Source organism: Rattus norvegicus, chromosome 6 (genome assembly GCF_036323735.1).
Source record: "Rattus norvegicus strain BN/NHsdMcwi chromosome 6, GRCr8, whole genome shotgun sequence".
In the NCBI taxonomy this organism is placed as follows: domain Eukaryota; kingdom Metazoa; phylum Chordata; class Mammalia; order Rodentia; family Muridae; genus Rattus; species Rattus norvegicus.
In genome coordinates this window covers 111,965,887-111,978,197 of record NC_086024.1, presented here as the reverse complement: position 1 = coordinate 111,978,197, position 12,311 = coordinate 111,965,887, and positions in this window count along the sequence as shown.

Genomic DNA, 12,311 nt, shown 5'->3' with positions numbered 1-12,311 from the left:
GTTCCAAAAGTCCATGTCATTCCTGTGCTTGCTCTCTCGGCCTTGTGTTTGTGGATCACCATGTAGATTCCCAGCTCCTGCTTCAGCACCATGTCTGCCCGGCTGCCCGCCCGGCTGCCTGCCTGCCTGCCTGCCTGCTCCCTTCCATGATGGTCATGGACTCTAACCCTCTGAAGCTGTAATTCCCAATGAATGTTTTCTTTTATAAGTTGCCATAGTTGTGGTATTTATTCACAGAAATAGGAAAGTAACTAAGACAGTTGGTTCTCTCCCTTTCATTCAATTCAGGATTCAGCCCAGGAAATGGTGCTGCCCACAGTCAGAGTGGGACTTTCTACTTTAACTAACTCAGTTAACACACACACACACACACACACACACACACACACACACACACACACACACACACACACACACGTCAATCTGACCTAGCAATTCTTCATTAACATGTTCATCTGAAGTGATTCTAGATTGTGTCAAGTTGAAACTTAACTATTATGGGTCTGTAGTGACAGCTAATTGATTAAGAGCACTGGCTTCCCTTCCAGAGGATTTGGGTTCTTGTCCCGGCACCCACCAAGAGCTCACAAACAACTGTAACGCCCTCCCAGGGAATCCGATGTCCATCTCTGACCTCTGAGGGCAATAGGCACATACTTGATACACAGACATACATTCAGGCAAAACACTCATACATATTTAAAAAACAAAACACAGAACCAAAAGCCCCACTAACCATCATACTAGGAAACCTCTCGACCCCCTAACATGGCCACCTCACCATCTCTGACTACCTACAGTGTCTTCTCCTCATTCTTGAGTGCAGCCCACATCACTTGCCTAGAGTATAGTTACCACCATGTTAGGAGCCTAGTTCACAGCACTCCCCCAAGCCCTCGCCACTGCTATTTCCCCACATGATGGACTGTAACTTGGAACTATTGCTAAAACAAATCCCTTTTCCCTTAAGATGATTTGCCAGGGCATTTTATCACAGCAACAGGAGGAGCAGGAGGACACCGGGCTAGGCCTAAAGGACAGAAAACAAACTAGGCTGAACTCCCCAACTCCTAATAGGGTTAAGAGGGGATGAGGTCGGTGGGACGCTTGTTCTCAGTAAGGCTGCCTGTTCTGTGGGAATATATTGTATGACGAGGAACAGGAGAAGAAAGGGCATGGAAGCCAGAGGCAGAGCAGAGTCTAACAGCCAAGCGTTTACCCCACAGTCCATTAAAGGGCTGGCTGGTGAGATTCCTCAGTGGACAATGGCGCTTACTACATAAGCCTAACACCAGAGTTGGATCCTTGGATTCTATGGTGGAGGGAGAGAATTGACTTCTTTGTTGTCTTCTAACCTTTATGTGTGCACTATGGTATGTACACACACACACACACACACACACACACACACACACACACACACACACTTAATTTAATTTTAAGAGCTGAGTGAAGCGTGTAGTCCTTTAACCCCAACACTCAGGAAGCAGAGGCTGGTGGGTCTGTGAGTTTGAGGCCAGCTACATTCTATGTAGCAAGTTTCCGACTAGCCGAGGAGGGTTGCTGAGGGCTGGAGAGATGGTCTAGCTCTAGCAAAGATCCAGGTTTGGTTCCCAGCACCCAAATGAAAGCACACGACCATCTGAAACTGCAGTTCCGGGAGGCACCAGGCACACATGCGGTACACGTACATACATGCAGGCAGACATATGTACACATTAAAAATATTTTTCTAAATATAAGGGATGAAGCGTCGAAGAGCTAGAGTTTAAAGGGCAAGAGGCTGTTTTATTGTTGTGGCCCCAGGAAACATGTGCCTTCCAGAAGCTTCTACCCCACTGCTGCCTCTGGGGTGCCTCTTTGACCTAAAACACTCCTTAAGAAGTTTGTGCTCACAAAGTTCTCATGCAGATCCCTCCTGGTTTTCAAGCCTCATTTGTCAGATAGATAAACACACACACAAGCATGCGTGTGTATTAAGAAGGTCTCCACTCAGAAAATAAATGAGGAAGAGATGTCAAGAGAGGCTTATCAATGGAGATCTTGCTATCTTTCGAGGGACCCAACCACTGACTGCAAAGAGATAAGCAAGGAGAGAAGTTGCGATAAGTGAAAGGGGGCCATAATTTACTCTGTGCAAGGCTGGGTGGTGCTGGGTGCCCAGTATCCTTTCTGGTACAGTTCCTTTCTTCTATTCTTGAGCCTTCCCCACCCTGACTCAGGTGTGCCCATGTGTGCCAGCTCTGTGTGGTGTCCTTCGTCCTGGTCCACCCATGGCTGGTCCTGGCTGGTCCTGTGGGCATGCAACCTTGCACGGATGTGGGCAGCCTCCGCGATCCGCCGAACCCATCCATATGCATGCCTGTATCCTGGCCGCTGTCGACATCATTCATTTTCCCAAACCAGCATGCATTCATTTTCATAACTTTTTGTTCCATTACAATATTAATGGGACTATCAATGGGAAAGGACAAGGGAAGCATTTTTAATGTTTATCTGACAGTTGCAAATTTCACTTGAGGTTGTTTACTGGGATCTGATTGTTGGCAGAGAGGAGCAGGAGAGGCGGCAAGATTAATGGGACCCCGGGGAAAGGAGATGTATTTATGGGCCTTCTGAACACCATCTAAGAGTAATAAAAAGTCCTGCCGCACCCTTCCCCGAGTGAGACTTAAGAAGTTTGAGATGCGGAGAAATGAGGGATTGTTTTAATTAACTTCCGTCTAACGCAGGTGGCCCGCTCAGAGTGAATCATGTTGCATTGTGTCTCCGTCCATTAAAAATTAGACACCCTCTCCCATCCCCCCCTCTTATGCCCCGTGCCTTTCCCCATTCTTCTTACTCTCCAGACCTCTGGCCCTGAGCCACTGTCACTCCACTTTGTCATGCCTTCCCCATCTTTCTTAAATTCCTTTATAGTCTCAAGGAGGGAGAGGGTTTGTGTGACCTTTGACCAGGAGGATTGGGGTCCAGGAGAAGAGAGCAAGAGTCCATCAGAACTGAGAACAGGACTCCCTTTGGGGAAATTAGAGGAAGGATTGAAAAAGTTGAAGGGGCTTGCAAGCCCATAAGAACAACAATGCCAACCAACCAGAGCTTCCAGGGACTAAACCACTACCCAAAGACTATACATGGACTGACCCAGGGCTCCAACTGCACATGTAGCAGAGAATAGCCTTGTTGGGGCACCAGTGCAGGGGAATGTTGGAGGGGAGGTTCTAAGGGGGGGTGGGAGGAACACCCTTATGGGGGAGGGGGAGAGAGAGAGAGAGAGAGAGAGAGAGAGAGAGAGAGAGAGAGCGCGCACAGTGGTGGGGAAGGAGGGAGATTCTTGGCTTTGGATCAGAGAGAAGAGCTGGGCACCTGTCCAGAGGCCTTGTTCCTGGATACTTTGACCTGAGATGAGGGTCCTGTGATCTCCCAAGAGTCCCAACATGGAATGAAGGAGTTGAGGTACAAGGGGAGGCGGATCCATTAGCCTCCAGGGGGAAGCTTTCCCCAGACCCAGATCCTGTAGACATTGGTCATGGTCAGGTTCATGGTGTCCTCTGTTTTTCTGGAGTCCTCAGGAGAGTTGCTAGTCAAACAGGAAGATGTCCAGTCGAATTTGAGTCTCTGGTGAACAATGTATCATGCTTTAGTGTAGTTCCTAACTGACCTACATACACCAAAGCTGATACTCGTCTGCCTGAAACCCAGATTTCACTGGGTGTTCTTTATTTCTAACTTCTAAGTTGGCAGTTCCCGCAGAGCAAGAATCCCCACCTGGCGTGATTCTGAGGCCCCCAGTGCTGCCGCACATTATTGGCTTTCCCATCTGGAGTCACTGGTTTGGTTGTTTGTTTTCCTTCTCTGACCTCAGTTTCTACACCTGCTAAGTGGGAATAGTAGCATCACCCACCTTTAGGAGTGTGGTGAAATCAAGTGAAAGGAAGCCTAATAGGTTCTCCAAACATGAGCCAGCCATCTTTCTCTGCAAAGGGCCACAGTGAGTCTTTCAAGATCTGGGAGCCATGTTTCTGTGTCACAGCCACTCATCTCTGCCAAGGTACCCTGTAAGCAAACAAGCATAGCTGGGTTCCAGGAACACAGGGCCCACACCACCGCCAGGTTCCCCTCCGGGCTGCGTTTGCTGAGTTTAACTTTCAGTGTGTGAAGAGGGAGTACTTCTATGGATGAATGGGAGTCTTGAGACCTCTTTTCCAGGTGACATAGTCTGAGCATCCAGAGAGTTCTTTTCTCATAAACTACTCCTTCCCTGTGTTTGCAAATGCCTCACAGTGGGTGGTCAGTCTTATGTCTAAACGAATATGGAAGGAGTCCCGGTGTCAGACCTCAACCCTGAGTGCGAGACGGACACATTTAGGGGCAGTTTCAGCTCTGATGGCTTAAACACCACACATCCTCACATGCAGCGAACCAGGGTGCAAAGACCATGGGTGGTTTACATCTAATGCTATCAGGAGCTCCATGAGGAAGGAGGTCCAGGCCTCTGGCTCCCACCTCCACTTCCTGGGCTCAGGGTTACTATGCCTGAGGTGCTTGCATTTATGGATGTAGAGAGGGATGATCTTCATTGCCTGTGCTGAGGGCTAAGACAGTGACAGCAGAGTGGGTGGACAGTAAGGGGCCAGAGAGATGGGGCCACAGGAAGAAAACAAATGCTCTTACACTCCAAGGAATCCCATCTTCCTGGAGTTGCACATTTTGCCCCACCCAGATTCCTTGACAGGAGGAATGGTTAGAAAACTGTTTTCCACATCCACCTTCTTTCCGCCTTTGGGTGCTCCAGGAACCTGGACCCATGGAGCACCAGCTGCCAGGTTTTCTGGAGTCGCAGAGTTAATGTCACACCCACGTTTGGTCCTTCTCACTCCCACCCGTCCACAACAAGCTGCACACGGGAAACAGCTGGGTGTGCCTGGAGTCCTCAGTCTTTACCCATGGTTGGTTGGTTTACAGCCATGCTGGTTTTGCAATTACAAAAGATGGAGCCTGATGCTGTGTGGTGGTTTGAATATGCTTGGCCCAGGGAGTGGCACTATTAGGAGGTGTGGCCTTGCTGGAGTAGGCGTGGCCTTGTTGGAGGAAGTGATCACTATAGGGGTGAGCAGTGAGGCCTTCCTCCTAGCCATTTGGGAACCAGTCTTCTAGTGGCCTTCAGATGAAGAGGTGGAACTCTCAGCTCTTCCTGTACCTTGCCTGCCTGGATGATGCCATACTCGTACCTAGATGATAACAGACTGAATCTGTAAGCTAGCCCCAATTAAATGTCCTTTAAAATAATAATAATAATAATAATAATAATAGTAATAATAATAGTAATAATAGTAATAAATGTCATCCTTTATAAGAGTTGCTTTGGTCATGGCGTCTGTTCATAGCAGTAAAACCCTAAGACCTGCCACCCAGGATACAGCTCCAATGTTGGATCAAGCTCCCAGGGCCCAAACCAGATGTTTGACTGAGCAGGCCCAGTCTCTTCTTAGGTGAATAGAGTGGAGTTACATACTCCTAGGGACTTGAGAGGTATGAAGGTTAATATTGACTGTCAGTTTGACAGGATCTAGAATCATCGCCTGGGAGACCAGCCTCTGGCCATGTCTGTATAAGGAACTTGGTGGATTAGAGCAGTTGAAGTGGGAAACCCCATCCTAACTGTGGGCAGCATCATGCAGTGGGCTGAGATCCCAGCATGAATAAAGGGAGGGGAACCGGCTGTGGAGACAGTGTGGCTAGTCCAAGTGCCCCTGCCGCCTGTTTTCCCAGTTATGATGGACTATACTCTCAACAACGAGTCAAAACAATCCCTCCCTCCTTTAATTAGTGTCTGCCTGGTGTTTGGTCATAGCAGTGAGAAAGGCAACTCACACAGGAGGGGCTCCTTTGTCTTGATTTTTTTTTTTAGTTCAGGTTTTAACTGAGGGTCTAACCCGCTGCTAAGCACAGAGCAGGTGACAGGCTGGCCCCATGTCCTTTTCCTTTAATACAAAGTCTCCTTGACAATGGTCTTATTCTGGTCATCTCCATGCCTGTCAGGCAGACGCCTCAGCCCTGTCAGTTTATCCCCCTACTCCTAGCCGCACAGTAGAACAAGACAAAAGGGACCAAGGAGCAGCAAGGGTAGTTCTCCACTCTACTGTCAGTTAACCATATGCTGTAAATGGTCACTGTTTTCTCACACTTCCTGGAGCCAGTATGGGAAGTTCCAAGATGACCAGGGGAGCAAGTGGAAGGCACCTCCACCTTCACCCACCCGAGCGCCTCAGTAGCCTTTCCTGTGAAATGGCCACAGAAGCAAACCCGGCTGAGCTCTTGGATCCATTGTGAGGTGACTGGTAGGTATATCTGTTGATGTCCTCTGTGTGTTCCCTACACATGGCTTCCTGAACTCTTGGCACCTGCCAGCCCAGCCCATCGTGGTAGTGTGCAGAACTGAGGCTGCCTTTCCAGGAGGGGTCCCGCCATGGTAGCTGTCAGATCTGCCACCTTGGTGCCATCAGCACCACCCAGCTCCCCAAGCTGGCCCTGGCTTTCTCCCTCCTTGCTCAGGTCTACCCCGTACTCCATACCAGGAGATACCTTCTTCAGGATCCAGCTCCCATTCTTTTGGGGACCAGTGGATTGTAGCCTCTGAGGACGAGTCCTGCTCAGGAGTCAGGAGGTCCCTATTCACTAGCCCAGCACTGCCCTCTGGTAAACCTTTGTGCTCTAATGTCATCAAGGAAACCCACCCCCACCTCTCCAGATACCTCACTCTTGTGCTGATCCTCAATACACATTGCAGAATGGTTCTTATAATGTAGATGCACCGATTCACACACCCACCATCTCACAACGTTGTTTCCTTTCTTGTCTTTTGCTCCCTTTGTTGGGCTGGTTTTCCGTGATTCACATACCTTCTTTATAGTCTGTGTCTATTCGTCTTCTTATGGCTATGTTACAAACACCTTTTCCCTTGTGGTTTTCCCTTCACCCCTATTATATCTTCATGAACAAAAGAGCTCTGTTTTCATGTAGGAAAATGTATCAATTATTATCCTTACTGCTTCTGTTCTCTGCATATAGGGAAATCATTTCCCTCCTCACAAGTCACGAAGGAATCCTATTTCCTACCTGTTGCTCAATTAGGCTGCTCTTTTCTCTGGAGAGCCATCCCCGAGGCCCTCACTCATTCCTTTCTCACCTTGGACTTCGTTTACTTGTCTACCCAACCTGGACTGCGAACCGGGACCATCCATCATTGAGTTCTAACTACAACTCCCACAATGCACTGGTGCGCAGCACTCCCTTTCCTCCATGGCTGCCTCCATTTTTGCCTTTAGTTCCTTGGCAAAGAATTCTCAAAGTTACCTGCACATCCCGCAGGACGTTCTTTCTCACCTTATGCTTTCTGATTTAATGTCTGCCTGGGGTCCTGGGATCACGGTATGTATGTATGTATGTATGTATGTATGTATGTATGTATGTATGTATGTATGTATTAATAGATAAGGTCTTACTATGTACGGAGGGAGGCTTGAAACTTTCAGTGCAAACCAAGCTGGACTTGAACTTACTGAGATCCACCTGCCTTCTGTCTTTCAAATGCTGAGATTACACCACATTGATCCTATCACCTCCCTTTTTTAATTTTTTAAAATTAAAATGTAATTATATCACTTCCCCCCTTTTCTTTTCTCTATAACACCTCCCGTTTCCTTCCAATTCAACCTCTCCCATGCCTCCCTCAAATTGATAGCTTTTAAAATTTGATTATTATTGTTACATATATAGTATATGTGTATGTGCACAAAATATATCAATATAACCTTCCAAGCCTTTTTTCTTATTTGTGTATATATTGATTTTTAAAAGTTCCTCAGGGGATGCTGTATGCCTTCATGGTCTGAGAACTCCCCTGCCATAGTTTTGTGGCAAAGGGCAGACCCCCAGCATCTTATCCATAGACTGACGTCTTAGCCTACTATGGCCTCTTAAGATGGAAAGGGTGGAATTTTGAATGGTAGCCTCAGAAAAGACCCCAGAAGGTAGCCTGCAAAGTGCCCACCCCATCTCTGTCCTTGAGGCTACCATATTGCTGCTACTGAGAACTGAGGGAGTGGAAGGTTAACTGGAGCTTTGGAAAGGGACGAGAGGGGGATGGTACCATCTGTGAGGAAGACAGAGGGATTGGGGGAACACTTTTTGGAAAGAGCCAAAGTTTTGACAGGAATCTGCCTCCTCCCCCCTCCTTCTCCCATCTGTTTTGGAGAAATGTGAGTGTGTGGTGTTCCCAGGTGACTGGCCTGCAGGGCCTCTTTGGAATTCTGTAGACTGGCCATCTGTCGTCCTATAATAAATGATACCTATAAAAGAAAGTGATTATGGTGCTGATACGGCAAGAGGCATTTGTTTATATTCTTATAATATGTATCAGATTGAATAGAAAGTATCACTTACAATTGACAAATGGAGTGCGAGTTCCCTGGGGAGGGACCCAGGGGCACAGTGGCAGTGCTGGAGCCAGGTGTCAGACACCAGCGCTGCCTCATGGGTCTCAGAGCACTCCAGGTTCCTGAAGGTGGGCACCCCGTTTTTCACCTTTTCTGGAGGGGTTGGCTATGCCTTGAGCCACTTTGCTGTGGATGGTAAGAAAGGTCACATGTCCCTTCCTACTAGGGAGGAAGAGAGGGTGGCTCTGAGATGTGCACATAGCTGGGCTGGCCGCACTATCCTATGGTGGCTTCTTGACCCCGAGGTGCCTATGTAGAGTGCACCCCCACCCCCACCCCAGTCTAGTCTCCTTAGCTCTATGTGAAAGTGGATTATCGAGGCCTCAGCACACCGGGAGCCAAGGTTTATAGAGAGCTGGTCACTTTTTGTAACCCACAGGTTAGGTGAGGAATGCTTTATTTCCAGCCTCAGTCTGGAGTCTGGACCATCAGAAAGGAGAAGCCAGACGCTCAAGATTGCACCTGAGGGACTAAGAAGCCATTTGCCCTCTTCCCTTGCAAGCAACATTCTTTGCTTGCGCTTTCCACCCACCAAGGGTACATTTAGTGTCTCCCTCCTGTTTTGACATTGACTGCATTCATATACACTTTTATAAACATAAAGTATATTCATGTCTTGAACATATGTATATATAAGCAGATCAGAGATTCTTTTTTTTTTTTTTTTCGGAGCTGGGGACCGAACCCAGGGCCTTGTGCTTGCTAGGCAAGCGCTCTACCACTGAGCTAAATCCCCAACCCCAGATCAGAGATTCTTAGTCCAGAACTCCCAGCCTAACCTTATGTGACTTGCACACACCACACCAGAGTGTGTGAGGTTACCTTTGGGCTGTGCATAGAAGGTATGTATGATGCAGGTTAGGTGTATAAGGTACCTGTGAAATGGGTTATGTATATGGGGTATTTGTGAAGCAAAGTTGAATTCCATGTTTACACTTGGGACTCATGCCTAATCTATACCATTACAACACATATATAAATATTCAAAAATTATGAAAACCAGAAATTCAAAACACATATGGTTCTAAGCATCACAACTAAGGAGAGCCAACTCTGTAAACATTTGTCCTTAGTTAATGCTCAGCTCCAGCCTTAGGAGTAGTCGCTCTGACCATCTTGATGGTCCGTGATCATCTTTGGGAGAGCCTCAGGAGAGATTCATGAGGACTTCAGGATTTTGGCTATAATCATTATATTCTTATATATAATATATGATATAGGTATCAGTGTGTGAATAAATTCCTCCATTCACTCTTTTCTCCCAGATTGGCTTTACTTTCTTGCTTTTTAAATTTTTGGCTTCTTTCCCTCAAGTTGGCCACTTTACAGGGATTTGACTGAAGCCCTTTTTCATGCCACCCGTTCTGACTTGTGAGCTCTTGTCTTGTTTGGGTGTGGTTATGGTTAAGACACCCTTCCTGGCTTTCTGCTCTAGACCTTGTCTGTCTATTATTTTCTCGACGGGATCAAAATCAACACCTACTTCTTTTAGAAACCACCTCTTGCACGGTCACCCCCAGTATTGACACATAAAACTCCACTATCCTCCATGACAGCCAACATACCTTGGAAGCAAACTAGCCAAACGAGACTCTGGAACAAGCAAGGACCCCAAATTCAAGGCATAACTTTAGCGAATTAAAATTGCTATTGGAGAGGAGTGCTGGGGGGTCGTCCATGATACGGTTTCAAAGTGCTCTGTGTCTTGAACAAAGAATTAAGCAAAATATGGGAAAAACTATAAGGAAAGTGTAGCTTTAAAAAGCAAAAACATGGGGTTGGGGATTTAGCTCAGTGGTAGAGCGCTTGCCTAGGAAGTGCAAGAACCAAAAAAAAAAAAAAAAAAAAAAAAGCAAAAACACCTTCAGGCAGGAATGGACTTGAGGAAAGATGTGGTTTAATGCCTCTTCTTTTCTGGGTCCAAGGTCTTCAATGACTAAAGGGAAGGGAGGGATTCCTTGAGGAGTGGATATTTCATTGACTGACACAGGTGATTGACACTGGGGGTTATACAACAGCATATTTAGTACACGTGCATCATCTCATAACCCTCTTATAATCATATGCATGAGATTCCATCCATATGCATCAGCACTAGGTCACCTTGGGACAATCTTTTTCCTCAGTGCACATACAAGTCTCTGGGGGAATCCTCTACTGGGTTTTATTCTCTGATCGGGTTCTTGTCTTGCCCTCCCTTCAAGAACGGAGCCGGCAGACATCTGCCATATTAGCTGGTGGCAGCAGGAGGGTACCAACAGGGATCTGAGCTCTATCTACTGCGGCAGCCAGGGCTGAAGACTGGGGGCGCAAAGACAATCAGACCTTCAGAGCCTAGCAAGCAAAGCTGAGAGTGGGAAGTATTCAGAGCCCTTGGTGGCAGCTAGATGCCATTAGAGAGGTTGGGGATGCTACGGCTCTGAGCTCTCAGCAGGCTTCCCGGTGCCCGGCTGAGAGGCTGGTGACAAGTGCTGCAGCAAGGATGACAACCGAGAGCAACCCATTGCAGAACGAGTCTGCAGAGGTCGGGTCATGAGAGAGAGAGCAGCAGGGCAGGCAGGTCATTGGAAAGGGCAGCAGGAGAGGCAGGCCGCTGGAGAAGCAGACCCCTATCTCTGGCAGGTCTTAAAGGCTGGGGCAGGAATGATGGATCTTGAAATTGAAGCAGTGACCTACCTCCCTACACCCCAAGGCAGGGATAAATTCCTTACAAAAGAAGTAGGTGCAGCAACTCTGGGAACTCTGAGCAAGTTTGGCTGCTGGTGGCCGGTCTCTGGGTGTCTCCTTCTGACACGTTTCCGGAACAGTCTTCCTTCTGGGGAGCATCCAGAAGCTGGGTGAGAGCCACACTCCAGGTGGGAGCTGGAGGTTAAAATCCTCTTTCTCTGTTTCCTCAAAGCATCTCACAATCTTGTTTATCTGCAGCCTGCACACCCCGCTGTATAGAGATGGGTAGGCTCTGATGAGTGTGTGTGTGTGTGTGTGTGCGTGTGTGTGTGTGTGTGTGTATCTGTGTGTGTTTCTGTGTTTGTGTCTGTGTGTGTATCTGTGTGTGTATGTGTGTGTCTGTGTGTGTATGTGTGTGTCTGTGTGTGTATGTGTGTGTCTGTGTGTGTGTATGAGTGTGTCTGTGTGTGTATGTGTGTGTCTGTGTGTGTGTATGAGTGTGTCTGTGTGTGTCTGTGTTTGTGTCTGTGTGTGTGTCTGTTGTGTCTGTGTATGTCTTTGTGTGTGTGTCTGTGTGTGTGCATGTGTGTGTATGTGTGTGTGTCTGTGTGTGTCTGTGTTTGTGTCTGTGTGTGTGTCTGTTGTGTCTGTGTATGTCTTTGTGTGTGTGTCTGTGTGTGTGCATGTGTGTGTATGTGTGTGTGTCTGTGTTTGTGTCTGTGTGTGTGTCTGTGTTTGTGTCTGTGTGTGTGTCTGTTGTGTCTGTGTATGTCTTTGTGTGTGTGTGCATGTGTGTGCATGTGTGTGCATGTGTGTGTATGTGTGTGTGTGTGTGTCTGTGTGTGTGTCTGTGTGTGTGTCTGTGTGTGTGTCTGTGTCTGTCTGTGTGTCTGTGTCTGAGGGCATGTGGGCAAGTGTGTGCCATTGCTCTATTCCTTTGTCCACCTTCATCTAGCGGTGCTGTGGTAGTGGGAAAAGCAGGAGGAAGTGGGAAAAACCCCAAGGCTTCCCCTCTTTCTCCTAAGCTCCACTGAGCTCATGGTAGCCTGTAGTTTGAGCTTACTTTTGGCCTTTGAGATCTTCATGCCAGGTTACCACAACAAAAGTCTCACCTCTGACTGGCCTGTATAAGCTTCCGCAGCACAGCAG